This window comes from Pristiophorus japonicus, chromosome 1 (genome assembly GCF_044704955.1).
Source record: "Pristiophorus japonicus isolate sPriJap1 chromosome 1, sPriJap1.hap1, whole genome shotgun sequence".
Lineage (NCBI taxonomy): Eukaryota > Metazoa > Chordata > Chondrichthyes > Pristiophoridae > Pristiophorus > Pristiophorus japonicus.
The window spans coordinates 199,462,930-199,476,768 of NC_091977.1; positions in this window are offsets into that span (position 1 = coordinate 199,462,930).

A 13,839-nucleotide genomic window follows, 5' to 3' on the forward strand; every position below is an offset into this window, starting at 1 on the left:
AATGCTGGTAATATAGGGTTGCATACATAACAGACCCGATCTGGTTCCAGTGCAGGAAAAGTTGTGCACCTACACCAAGGAACCGATCCCAGTCCTTGGTAATGCGGATGTAAGTGTAATCCATAATGGCGTGGTGCACAAGTTACCTCTGTGGATTGTTGCAGGTGATGGTCCAGTGCCACTTGGAAGAAGGTGAATGGGGAAGATCCAGTGGAAATGGGAAGACCTCCACTCCAGCAATCGATGTCCCTCATGCTCAGAGGCAGAGCAAAACCTCACCTTCTGTTAGACCAGGCACCAGAGAACAGACCAGTGTAGCACCTGAAGCACAGACTGTCCATCATGACTGCCTGGCAATGATCCGACCGGAACAATCTAAAAATACCTTCCCAGCTCCAGTGACAGGACTCCTTGGGAGGAAGATCGAATTCACAGGTATCCTTCCAGCGTTTGTGGCAGAATCGCGGGAGAGAAGGATCAAGGCAGTCGACCTCGAGGACCGAGGCAAGATGGCGCTCCTGCTGCAGCGAGGAGCAGCGTGGCTGAAGAAAAAGATGGCCGCGGCAACATCACGAGGTGCAACGCTAAGGGACCAACACGTGGAGTCCAACAAAGGATCTGATTAGGGTAAAGCCAGCAGGATTCTCTTAAAGGAGACCTGCAACCAACTGAATTTAAAGAGATATTGTATGCATGGCAATCAATGTAACGAACTGATTAAGATTGTGAACAGAATGTTGTTGCGAGATGTCGGCACTATAAAGAACAGAATGTTGTTGCGAGATGTCGGGAATAGAATATCCCCGAGAGCAGCAAGTGAGCGAATTCATGAGGGTAAAGGTGCGGGGCCTGATACCCTGCCCCAGGTCTATCCCACGCTGCAGGCACCCGATGACACTATTCGCCACGGATCTGGAAACGAAAACGGCGCCAATACGCGCAGTTGGCCGCCGTTGCCCACCACTCGGGTGGAGATGACGCAGCCCCCAGACCCAGTTGCTACCTCGGCCATGTCCAGGAGCGAAAGGTCAGAACCAACGAGTTCCCCAAACGGGACCTGGAACAGCCAGGTTCCCAACACCGTGAGAAAGCAGGCAGAAGACTCTGCAGCCCTCAAAGGAGGACAGGGAGGCCACACACATCTGTGGCTCTGCCCATCACTAGGCAACGGCAAAGGCCCTGAGTCCTGGCTTGGTGAGCGAACCAAGCCCACCCTGCTAGCGGGGGGCGCAGCGCCGCCATCAGACGACTAGGACCGCGTCCAGTTGCTCTGGAACTAGCGTTCTCGCATACCTGTATTGCTACCTCAGTAATGACCATGACTAAATCATGAATGCAATCTACCCAATCCTGGCGCATGACCATAAAACGTAATGAATGTAAGTCACCGAACCTAGGTGCCATGATACAAACTGAAAAGAAAATGTTTTTCTTCCTTTCTTTGTAATTGCACTGTGTCTGATCCTGTATGTTAATGTAGCGGGCTGCATGATCTCGCTGTGGCGAGGGCGGTGGGGCGTGGGGGGGGAATGGATGTATGTAGCCATGGACACACACATGGATCACACCCGGAACTCACTGGAACCTCTACCGCTTCATCGAACCATCCAAACTGATAACCACTCCCCAACGTTGTGGCAAAAGGACTTGGGGATTAACAGGGAGAGGGCCAAGCCAAAGCACAGCCAAGGTGCAGGAGTTATTGGCACTTAAGTCTGGAGAGAGCTAAGCCAGAGCACATAGTGCAAAGGTATCTGGCACAAAGGACTTGGGGGAGAGTGATGTTGTATATGCTGACTATGGATGTACTCCATGTGTAGTCACTGTGAGATTGTATAAGATGGAGACATGTTTACCTGCTGTACTATCAATAAGGTTCACAACGTGTACATACATTCTGGCACCACTAGAGGGTGCAACTGGTGGAGACCGGGGATTTCCTGCCCTGGTGGCAGGTCCCTGTATAAAAGGCTGCACACCATGCTTGCACTGCACTTTGGAGTTTGGAATAAAGGACCAAGGTCACTACAGTTCAAGTACAACACATTGCCTTGTGGAGTCATTCATAAGTATGCTATAGAAATAACATTAATCTCTTCATATACACAGAGATCTTGGGACAGATGGCTGGGGTGGGTGCCAGGGGTGGAATAGGGCAGAGGTTTTGGTTTGGGCTTGGGACAGTGATGTGTTGAGATATAGGTTCCCTGAGGATGACTGTAGGGAAAATGAAGGATGTCCTCAATATACTGGCATACTCTTTAATCCAAGATTAAAGATGACTGAGAGAAGGATGTAGTACCAATACAGTACATACTTTTGTGACTGTGCATGTCTGGGCCACTCCTCAACCTCCCTGAACTTGTAATCACACAGCTATACACAACTCTGAAGAGGAGGACTTGGGGAACAAGCAAGTTTGGAAAGCAGAAAAGGAAGCCAGAGTGTGTTCATTGAGTGTGGCCCAGGTGAAAGGTGAGCACAAAAAAATGGGACCTGGTCCGAGGCAAGTGGCAAGTCTGGGATGCTGGACGCTGGTGACTACTGCCTGGAGTGAACAAGGTGGGAGGTCAGGCACCAGGGTCTGCTGCCTGGGACTGAATGTGAGGGGGAATGTGCACTGCTGAGCTGATGAAACAGGAAGCTTACAGGGAGCAGGATTTGAAAAGGCTGGTTAAGGAGCAGGACCAATAGATATTGACCTGCAGTGATCATGTGACCAATAATATATTAATAGTTGTGTGGTTCCAATGAATCAATCAGCTTGCTAGAAAAGGACACATTTTTTAATATACATACTAATTGATCTCCCATGGCATTGCTCACAGGAAATCAAGGCCAAGTGTCGTCTTGAGGTGAAGTGGGGCTCGAGGGCAGGATCGAATTGGACATGGGGCACAGATGTAATTCGAAAATTTCATTCACTTTACATCCAATTTACACCCTTCACGTGGTCCAAATCCGACTCTTCCCTTCCCTTCCTCGACTTCTCTGTCTCCATTTCTGGGGGTAGGCTTTCGACCAGTATCTCACTGACTCCCACAGCTACCTGGACTACACTTCCTCCCACCCACATCCTATAAGGACTCCATTCCATTCTCCCAGTTTCTCCATCTCCATCGCATCTGCTCTGATAACACCACCTTTCACACTTGTGCCTCTGACATGTCTTCCTTTTTCCTCAACCAAGGATTCCCCTCCGCCATGGTTAACACGGCCCTCGACCATGCCCATTCTATTTCCCGCACTTCTGCTCTCACCCTTTACCCTCCCTCTCAGAAACACGACAGGGTTCCCCTTGTTCTCACCTTTCACCCCACCAGCCTTCACGTTCAACGGATCATCCTCTTGCCATTTCCACCACCTCCAGCGTGATCCCACCACCAATCACATTTTCCCCTCCCCTCTCAGCATTCCGAAGGGACTGCTCCCTCCGTGACACCCTGGTCCATTCCGCAGTCACCCCCAGCACCCCTTCCCCTTCCCACGGCACCTTCCCGTGCAAGCGCAGGAGATGCAACACCTGCCCTTTTATCTCCTCCCTTCCCACTATCCAGGGCCCCATATACTCCTTCCAGGTGAAACAGTGATTTACTTGTGCTTCTTTCAATTTATTATATTTTATTCGCTGCTCACGATGTGGTCTCCTCTACATTGGGGAGACTAAGCGCAGGTTGGGTGGCCGCTTTGCGGAACACCTCCGTTCTGTCCATAAGTGTGACCCTGAGCTTCCGGTCACCTGTCACTTTAATTCTCCACTCCACTCTCACTCTGATATCTCTGTGCTTGGACTCCTGCACTGTTCCAATGAAGCTCAACGCAAGCTCGTGGAACAGCACCTGATCTTTTGTTTTGGCACTTTGCAGCCTTCTAGACTCAACATCGAGTTCAACAATTTTAGAGCATAACCTCTGCCCATCTTTGGCTCCCTTCCCCCTTCGAGCTTATGTTTTTGTTTCTTTGTCTCCAATGGCAGTTGGTCATTATTCTGCCATTCACACCCGATTTAGACTAACCTTTGTCCAACTCCGGCCATTTCCATTTCAATTTGGCCCATCATCCCTTTTGTCTCTCTAATCTCTCCTGCCTTCCAACCTATCACAGACCTTCCCTTTCTTCTTTCTTCCTCTCCCACTTTCAGTGCTTCTTAAGAATCTGTTCTTTTCGAACATTCACCTGTTTTTCTCTCTGTTGGGGTAAAAAGACTTCTCTTCTTCAAGGTAGATTCCCTGAAATAAGGAGTTGACACCTGCCTATATAGCGACCATGGAATCACTCAGACGAAATGTTGGTTCAATACTCCGATCTTTATTCAAGCATATGCAGGGGAAGCGTTCCAGACCGAGTCGCCTGGGAATGAACCTTCAAAAAACAAGGGTTCCACACACACAGTAATACAGCTTTCAAAGTGTGCGACCTTCTTACAAAACCTTCTATGACCACCAGTTGGCCTGCAGCTTATCCGCGGAGCTACATTGATTCGTTGAGTCTTATCAGACTGGCTGCTGAGTGGTTTCTCAACCTCTCCATCTCCCATAGCATGTGGGGCTGATCTCAGGCTTCTAGAATGTGTTGTTCCAGTTTTCACCTTGCTCTGGCTTTTCAGCTTGGACTGCAGTTTTTAAAGATTATCCGTTTCCATGGATGCACTTGCGCATAAGCACACAAGCAAAGCTACTCCCTTTAACCTGATACAAACATATGCTTCTTAGTCAAGTGTACTTTTTACTTAAGTAGTACCTTTTTACTCAAATGTAAATTTTACCCCCTTAGTTCGGATATTGGTTCTCCTTGCGACCCGATGGCCTTCTTGTACCCTTCTTGGATAGTGTCTATCATTGTCCCATTGATGGTTTCTTCTTTTAGTACCCAGTTAGATGTGTCTCATCAAGCCGGGTAAAGCAGAAGTCAGTATTCATGATGGCGCAGAAAGTATCCCCTCCCTTATTTGGTTGCTGCACTAGATAAAAGTTCACGGGGTTGGGGGTAATATATGGATAGAAGATTGGCTAACAAACAGAAAACAGAGAGTTGGGATAAATGGTTCATTCTCTGGTTGGCAATCAGTAACAAGTGGGGTGCCACAGGGATCAGTGCTGGGACCCCAACTGTTTACAATCTATATGAACGACTTGGAAGAAGGGACTGAATGTAATGTAGCCAAGTTTGCTGATGATACAAAGATGGGAGGAAAAGCAATGTGTGAGGAGGACATTAAAAAACTGCAAAAGGACATAGACAGGCTAAGTGAGTGGGCAAAAATTTGGCAGATGGAGTATAATGTTGGAAAGTGTGAGGTCATTTACTTTGGCAGAAAAAAAATCAAAGAGCAAGTTATTATTTAAATGGAGAAAAATTGCAAAGTGCTGCAGTACAGCGGGACCTGGGGGTACGTGCATGAAACACAAAAGGATAGTATGCAGGTACAGCAAGTGATCAGGAAGGCTAATGGAATTTTGGCCTTTATTGCAAAGGGGATGGAGTATAAAAGCAGGGAAGTCTTCTTACAGCTGTATAGGGTATTGGTGAGGTCACACCTGGAATACTGCGTGCAGTTTTGGTTTCCATATTTACGAAAGGATATACTTGCTTTGGAGGCAGTTCAGAGAAGGTTCACTAGATTGATTCCGGAGATGACGGGGTTGACTCATGCGGAAAGGTTGAGTAGGTTGGGCCTCTACTCATTGGAATTCAGAAGAATGAGAGGTGATCTTATCGAAACGTATAAGATTATGAGGGGGCTTGGTAAGGTGGATACAGAGAGGATGTTTCCACTGATGGGGGAGACTAGAACTAGAGGGCATGATCTTAGAATAAGGGGCCGGCCATTTAAAACTGAGATGAGGAGAAATTTCTTCTCTCAGAGGGTTGTGAATCTGTGGAATTCGCTGCCTCAGAGAGCTGTGGAAGCTGGGACATTGAATAAATTTAAGACAGAAATAGATAGTTTCTTAAATGATAAGGGGATAAGGGGTTATGGGGAATGGGCAGGGAAATGGAGCTGAGTCCATGATCAGATCAGCAATGATCTTATTGAATGATGGAGCAGGCTCGAGGGGCTGTATGGCCTACTCCTGCTCCTATTTCTTATGTTCTTATTTGTGACCGTCATTTCAGTGGTGCTCACACACCATTCCCCAACAGCGGTAATTTTGTAATTCCGTGCTAGGGGTGTGATACTCAATGTGCACCCGTCAATTTGGCCATATCCGCAGTCGTCCTTGATCATTTGTGGGGGATCTCAACATAAAACAACGTGGTTATTTTTATAACAATCATCTCTGCTGACACTCTTAGTACTGTTGTTCTCTTTCATTACATATCTGGATATTGTCTGTTTGGTACAGGGGATCTCCCTTTGTCATATCATACTGTGGTATTGATAGTACAAAACATATTATATTTAAATGTCCGGTTACACATCTGACCTTTGGGACCCAAGCATGACTGTTTCTCCGCACCTCACATGCATGAGTCATGTTTTTGTCCAAGTTCCAGCTGGCAAATAGATCAAGTGTTATCCAATCCGGCACCTTTCCATTTTGAAGTTGCGCTAGGTTATGTTGTATACCACTGAGTAACCATGCTCCCGTACCCTGTGCAAGCTATTTCTGTCTGTATCGTTCTGCTCAAGTTTCTTTCCGCTCTGTTTATCAAATTTATAGTTCTGGCGTGGTCTCGCAATGTGTGGGCTACTTGTAATAATTCCCTCTCAGTGCCACTACCCAGTTGTGCCTGTACCCTTTCATTATCTTCATCCCTCTATAACAATCCCTGTAAGGGCATCGATCCGATCATCTATCGTGTGCATATCATCGTGTTTATCATCGCAACTCCCGCCGCGTATCCCGCACCTACCATTTCTAGTATCCCTCTTTTTCCCGTCCTGCTTTTTACCCGACCCTCTTTCCACATTAAACTTCATGGTTTTTGATTCAGGGCCTTCAAGTGCTCGCAGGGTCAGGTTTTTATACAGGCTTATATCTTTCCATCCCCTGGGGGGACAGACCTGTACAGGTGGCACTGGGCTACGGTATCTCTTGACTCGGTGGTTGTAAGAATGGGGAGGAGCGGCTGGCCCGAAGATGCCACTAAAACCGCTCTTCTCGGCCCGCCGACTCTTCTCGGCCCACTGGAATCAGCCGACTCTTGGGGCCCGCTAGCTTTTCTGGGCCCGCTGGCTCTTCCGAGCCCTGCCAAGGCCCGTCGACTCTTCTGGGGCCCACCAACACTTCGGGACCCACTGACTCTTTGAGGCCCGCCGGCTCTTCGGGGTCCGCCGGGACCTGCCGACTCTTCCGAGGCCCACCAGGGCCCGTCGACTCTTCCGGGGCCCGCCGGCTCTTCTGGGCCCGCTGGCCTGCCGGCCACAAGGAAGACGCTGGGGTGGAGTGTTCTGGCAGTACTGTGAAACATTCTGCCCGGGGCTGGCGCTCAACCAGCTGAAAGGACTCCGGGGCCGGCGCTGAACCGGCCGAAGGGACTCAATTTTTAAACTTTTAATCAACTTTTAAACTTCTTAAACAATTCGGGAAAACTTTTAAATTTTTAATCAACTTGGAGAACTTTATTCTATTTTTTTTAAACTGTTAATCAACCTGAGCTACTTTTTTAAACAAATCGGAAATACTTTTAAACTTTTAATCTTTTAAACAACCTCAGAAATTTTTTTAACAATTTGGAAATACTTTTAAACTCTTAGTGCTAGAACCTTCACTTTTTTTGCCTGCTTAACGCCCACTTAACGCTCATTTAACCGCTGAAATGATGTATAACGCCCAGATATTGACCATTTTGGCACAAAATAGAAACTGACGGGCTTTTTTAGGAGACTTATCGCCGAACGTTATTTTCCCAATGGGCTTAACGCCGAGAAAAAATATTACCGCCCGCCTACTTTTTTTGGGCGGAATCAGCAGAATGGGCGATTTCAACGCCTTAATGCCGGGATTCAATAATAACGCCCGGTGACTGTTTTTTGTTGTAAAGAGCATATTTACCCAAACTAGCGGCCGTGGAGATCGCCCACTGTCAATTTCACCACCTCGCACACATATCGCCCAGAATATCGCCTGCTCAAAAAAACGTCCACAAAAAGTAGAACTAACCGGTACGGATGCCAGCGGTGTGGCTAACATTTGTTAAGTCCCACTCTTATGTGAGGAACTGATAACGGAAAGATTTGTCTGAAAGAGCGTAGATGTGAGTGACAACGCTGACACACTGCTCTGTGTGTGCAGCTCAGACAGCAATGGTGCCCATCAACTTGGTGCCAGTTAAAGTTTACGTTGATTGATGTTAGGTTGTATTTAACCCTTTCACGGTAAGGAATCACCAGTGTGTAACGGTCCAGCTATCTGAGACAATGCGCAACAAGGTTATGTTCAATAACCAAAGTTTAACACCAACATTGGTCTGAAATCATAAGTAACAGCCAATAACACCCAACCCCCGCCCACATCCCACTTTTTCCACCATTGACATAAATCACATGTTCAACATGTCCAGCAACACAGAATACAAAGGCAAAGCAGGAGCGTGGTCCCCAGCCCCCATACATTGCAACAAATTGCATACACCCAGATGGAGATATAACATAGCCATCACCTGCGCACATGCACCTCACTTTCCTTCCCCCCTCTCTTTCTTCTCCCCACCTCTATCCCTTCCCCTCCTCACTCCACGGCCGACGAGCTCCTCAGGCGGTGCCTCATTGGGGGGGATGAAGGCAGATACGTTGGGGGGTGCCAAGGGGGCAACATTCTCTGATGCAGAAGCAGGATCTTGGTCCTTGCTCACATCTGTCGTTCGCAGTGGTGGTGCCGAACCTAGGGATGGAGTGCCGCGCTCTGGGACCACTGGGAGGGCTGTGGTAGCAGTGTTCCTGGCTATCACATCCAGGGACTCCGCCATGCGCGGAATGTACTTGGACATGGTGGCCAGGTGTTGGGATATGCCCCCCAAAGCTTCGATGAACTGGTCACCAATGTCTACAGTCCTCCTGGACAACTGAACCATCTCTCCGCTATCATGTTGCGCTCGTGGAACAAACGTGCCGCGTCCACGAGGCTTCTGCGGAGTCGGCGCCATCCTGGGGAAAAATGGGGTGTCCTGTGGAGAGGTGATTGGGGCTGGCACCTCCAGAGTGGAGGCGGGAATGACCGGAGGACCAATAGGTGACATTGGGGTGGAATGGGTTCTTGAGCGTGGTGATGCAGGTTCTTTGAAGTCTGCGCTCTCATCCGTCGAGAACAGACCCAGCGGAGTGACGGACGACAATCGGAGCTCCTCAGCACCAAATGTAGTAGGATCATCCGCCGACTCCTGCCCCGCGCCCCCACCTTCTGGCCTCTGCGGCCTTGCCTGGGGCCGCGTTGCTGGCTGAGCTGCAAGACACAAATGAGGTTGTTAGAGGAGAGGGAGGTGCTAGAATGACAAAATGAGTCCAGGGATACACACAGCATATGCACGACAAAAGCACCACTGCTCTCAAAATCATTGCAGACATCATATTTCATGACCATCAACACATTGTAGATTGCAGTGACTTTCATTAGGCCAGCATTATTTCTATGACACTCTTAGAAATCATCTATCATATATGATTGGTTGGATATGAGTTGGTGTGGCATCTATTGACTTTACATCACGCAATGGTGTAAGCTTTACTCATGTGGCATCACTTCAGGGTCTGCAGATGCATCCGTGGCTGTCCGGGGGTGCTTCCCCACGAGTGCGAGCACTTGCTCCTCCATGTCAGTGATGTCGCCTCTGCATGGACCTCATCTTCGATAGCGTCTTCCGTCAAAGGTGACAGTACGACATGGCATGAGATCATTGCGTGATATCATTGCTAGGTACTGTCACAGATACTGATACAACACATAACTGACAGATGTAATCATGATTATTATGATTATTATCATTCTTTACCTAAAGACGTACACTGTAATCGCAGGCTTTGAGTAAAACAATACCGGTCAAAGTGCAAGACCTCACATCTGCTGATAGTCACTCATGACTGTTACAAATCAAATTATATAAATACATACGTACATGTAAATCAATGTAATACTTACTTTTGCAGATCCCACAAGGTCGTTCCATTGTTTGCAGCATTGGTTGCCCTCACGCACCTCGTTGGTCGCCGACGAGACCACCTCTGCTCTCGGTCAATATCCTCTGGTGGGCCTTTGGGGTGGGCTTCCCATGCCCTACCTGTGTCACATCACCCCATCTTGATTCGATCTCCTGCAGGAGGGAGGCATTTGCCTCGTCCGAGAACCTCCTGGCTCTTTTGCGGAATCCAATGTGCTCCTCTCCCACCTCACTGCTGTCTCCAGCGACAGTCTCCACAGTGTGCTGTGATGCCTCCTCCTCTCCCTCCATTATAGGGCAAATTCGGTCAAATATGTGGCTGTTCACAGCTACTTTTTGTTTGCCTACTTGCTGTGAAGCTCTAAAGTCTTCCTCCTTCCGACCAAAGCAGCCACACCACACCCAGTCACGCCTTCAGTACCTCTGAGCTCCCTCTCTCTTTGTCTCCTCTTCTGCACATGTCATGGTGACCCTTGACCTCCTGAATCGCGGGAATCGAGCGTTGCCATGCCGTTGCTCAGGATGGTCACACTTTATGGCAGAAGGTCAAAAAAAATTAACGCTACCGCGCATTTAATATCACTCACGGTAACGCCCATTTCAAAAATGTAAACTAAGTGTTTTGAGAATGTGCGAAGCCGGCGATCTGAAAACCCATTTTTACCGCCCACGCCGGAAATAATGCCCATTTTTGGGTGATAAACTCAAAAGTGGAGGGTGTAGAGCTTAAACTTTTGAGAAACTTTTGAATAACCATGAAAACTCTGGAAGAAACTTCTTAAAACATCCCTCAGAACCCCAGCAGACAGTTGACCTTCCTAATGCCTGCCCCCCAACCAACCCTCGGGCCACCTACCCATTAATGGCGCTATTCAGCGCTGAGCTTGCAGCCAACTCCTCGCCGTAGGCAACTAGGCTTATACAGCAGTGCCTGGTCACCAGTCGTCTTGGACCCCCTTGTCACTGGACCAAGACCTTGCTCAGCTAAGCCCGTGTGGTTGCCGGTGTGCAGCAGCTATCCCACGTTAAAAGAACTCACACACAGGCATCTTCCACGTTGTCAATCTGAAGTTCGGGACCTGGAACGTCAGGAACCTCATGGACAATTCCAACAGCAACAGGCCAGAACGCCGCACCGCCACAGTTGCCCGGGAACTCAGATGTTTTGACATCGACAACGCCGCTCTATGCGAGACCCAGCGAGTAGGGGAAGGCCAGCTCAAGGAACATGGTGGAGGTTACACCTTCTTCTGGAAAGGAAAACCAGAGGAAGAACGCCGCCTCCATGGAGTCGGCTTCGCTGTCAAAAATGAGCTGATCGACCGCCTCAAAGATTCCCCATGCGGGGTTAGCGAACGTTTCATGACTCTTCGTCTTACTTTATCCCGGAACCAATGTGCCACAGTCATCAGTGCGTACGTCTCAACACTTGATGCAACGGATGAGGCTAAAGAGGGTTTTTATTCCAACCTCGAGACATCCCTGTCCCTCGTCCCCACGAGTGACAAATTGATCCTTCTAGTGACTTTAATGCCAGGGTCGGCAAAGACACAGCCCTTTGGGGAGGCGTGATTGGCAGAGAGGGGGTAGGGAAAGCCAACTCCAGAGGTACCCGACTCCTGTCAAAATGTTGAGAGCATGAACTCCTCAACACCAACACCCTGTTCCGCCAGAGGGACAAATACAAGGCATCGTGGCAACAGCCTCGCTCCAAACTCTGGCACCTGCTCAACTATGTCATCGTCTGAGCCAGGATCGCAAGGATGTGCACATCACCCGCGACATGACAGGAGCTGACGACTGCTGGACGGACCATTGCCTAATCCGATACATCATTGACATCAACATAGCCCCAAAACAGAGGGGACAGCAGAAGCAGTGCCGCAAAAAAGTCAATGCCGGGGCACTTAGAGACCCAGCTAAGAGAGCCCTATACATCCAGCGGCTCACAGCTAATCTGGCGTGCCTTGATGACCATGAGATGCTGAATGCCCACAGCGCTTGGTCTGCCCTCCAGACCTCTATAACTAGTGCCTGTGAGGAGACACTGGGTCACTCAACCAGAAAACATCAGGACTGGTTTGATGAAAATGATCAGGAGATCCAAGAACTAACAGATTGCAAACGCAAAGCATTTCTGAGCCTCAAGTAACAACTCATCCCGGGAGCAGCAAAGTAACGTGACAGACGACTCAAGGCTGAGGTCCAAAAAAAAACCCGGGACCTAAAGAACAGTTGGTGGATGGAGAAAGCACAGGAGATACAACAACTGGCCGACAGCCACGATACGCGAGGATTCTTCATTGCAGTCAAGGCCACCTACGGTTCAAACTCCCAAGGCCTCTGGCCAAGAATGGGGAAACACTCATCAAGGACACCGAGGCTGTCAGGACCCGCTGGAAGGAGCACTTCAAAGATTGCCTCAATTGAGACTTTGCCTTTGACTCAAGTGTTCTCGACTCCATCCCGCAGCATGCGGCCCGGCACCACCTCAGTGAAATCCTAACTTTGCACGAGGTAGGCAAAGCCATAGAACAGCTTAAAAACAACAAGGCTACGGATGCGGATGGAATCCCTGCTGAGGCATTGAAGTATGGCGGAGAGGCGCTGTTGGCGCGGATACATGACCTTATCTCTCTTATCTGGAGGGAGGAGAGCATGCTGGGGAGTGTTTGCTAGTGCTGTTGGGGAGGGTTTAAACTAATATGGCAGGGGGATGGGAATCTATGCAGGGAGACATTGGGAAGTAAAATGGGGACAGAAGCAAAAGGTAGAAAGGAGATAAGGAAAGTGGAGGGCAGAGAAATCAAAGGCAAAAATGGCGAAGGGCCACATTACAACATAATTCTAAACGGATAAAGAGTGTTAAAAAAACTAGCCTGAAGGCTCTGTGTCTCAATGCGAGGAGCATTCGTAATAAGGTGCATGAATTAACTGAGCAGATCGCTGTTAACGGATATGATGTAATTGGGATTATGGAGACATGGCTCCAGGGTGACCAAGGCTGGGAACTCAACATTCAGTGGTAGTCAATATTCAGGAAAGATAAACAGAAAGGAAAAGGAGGTGGGGTAGCGTTGCTGGTTAAAGAAGAGATTAACGCAATAGTAAGGAAGGACATTAGCTTGGATGATGTGGAATCTGTATGGGTCGAGCTGTGGAACAACAAAGGGCACAGTGGGAGTTGTATACAGACCACCAAACATTAGTAGTGATGTTGGGGATGGCATCAAACAGGAAATTAGGGATGCGTGCAATAAAGGTACAGCAGTTATTATGGGTGACTTTAATCTGCATATAGATTGGGCTAACCAAACTGGTAGCAATACGGTGGAGGAGGATTTCCTGGAGTGTATAAGGGATGGTTTTCTGGACCAATACGTCGAGGAACCAATTAGAGGGCTGGCCATCCTAGACTGGGTGTTGTGTAACGAGAGATGATTAATTAGCAATCTTGATGTGCAAGGCCCCTTGGTGAAGAGTGACCATCATATGGTAGAATTCTTCATTAAGATGAAGAGTGACACAGTTAATTCAGAAACTAGAGTCCTTAACTTAAAGAAAGGTAACTTCGATGGTATGAGACGTGAATTGGCTAGGATAGACTGGCAAATGATAGTTAAAGGGTTGACGGTGGATAGGCAATGGCAGACATTTAAAGATCACATGGAGGAACTTCAACAATTGTACATCCCTGTATTGCGTAAAAATAAAACGGGGAAGGTGGCTCAACCGTTGCTA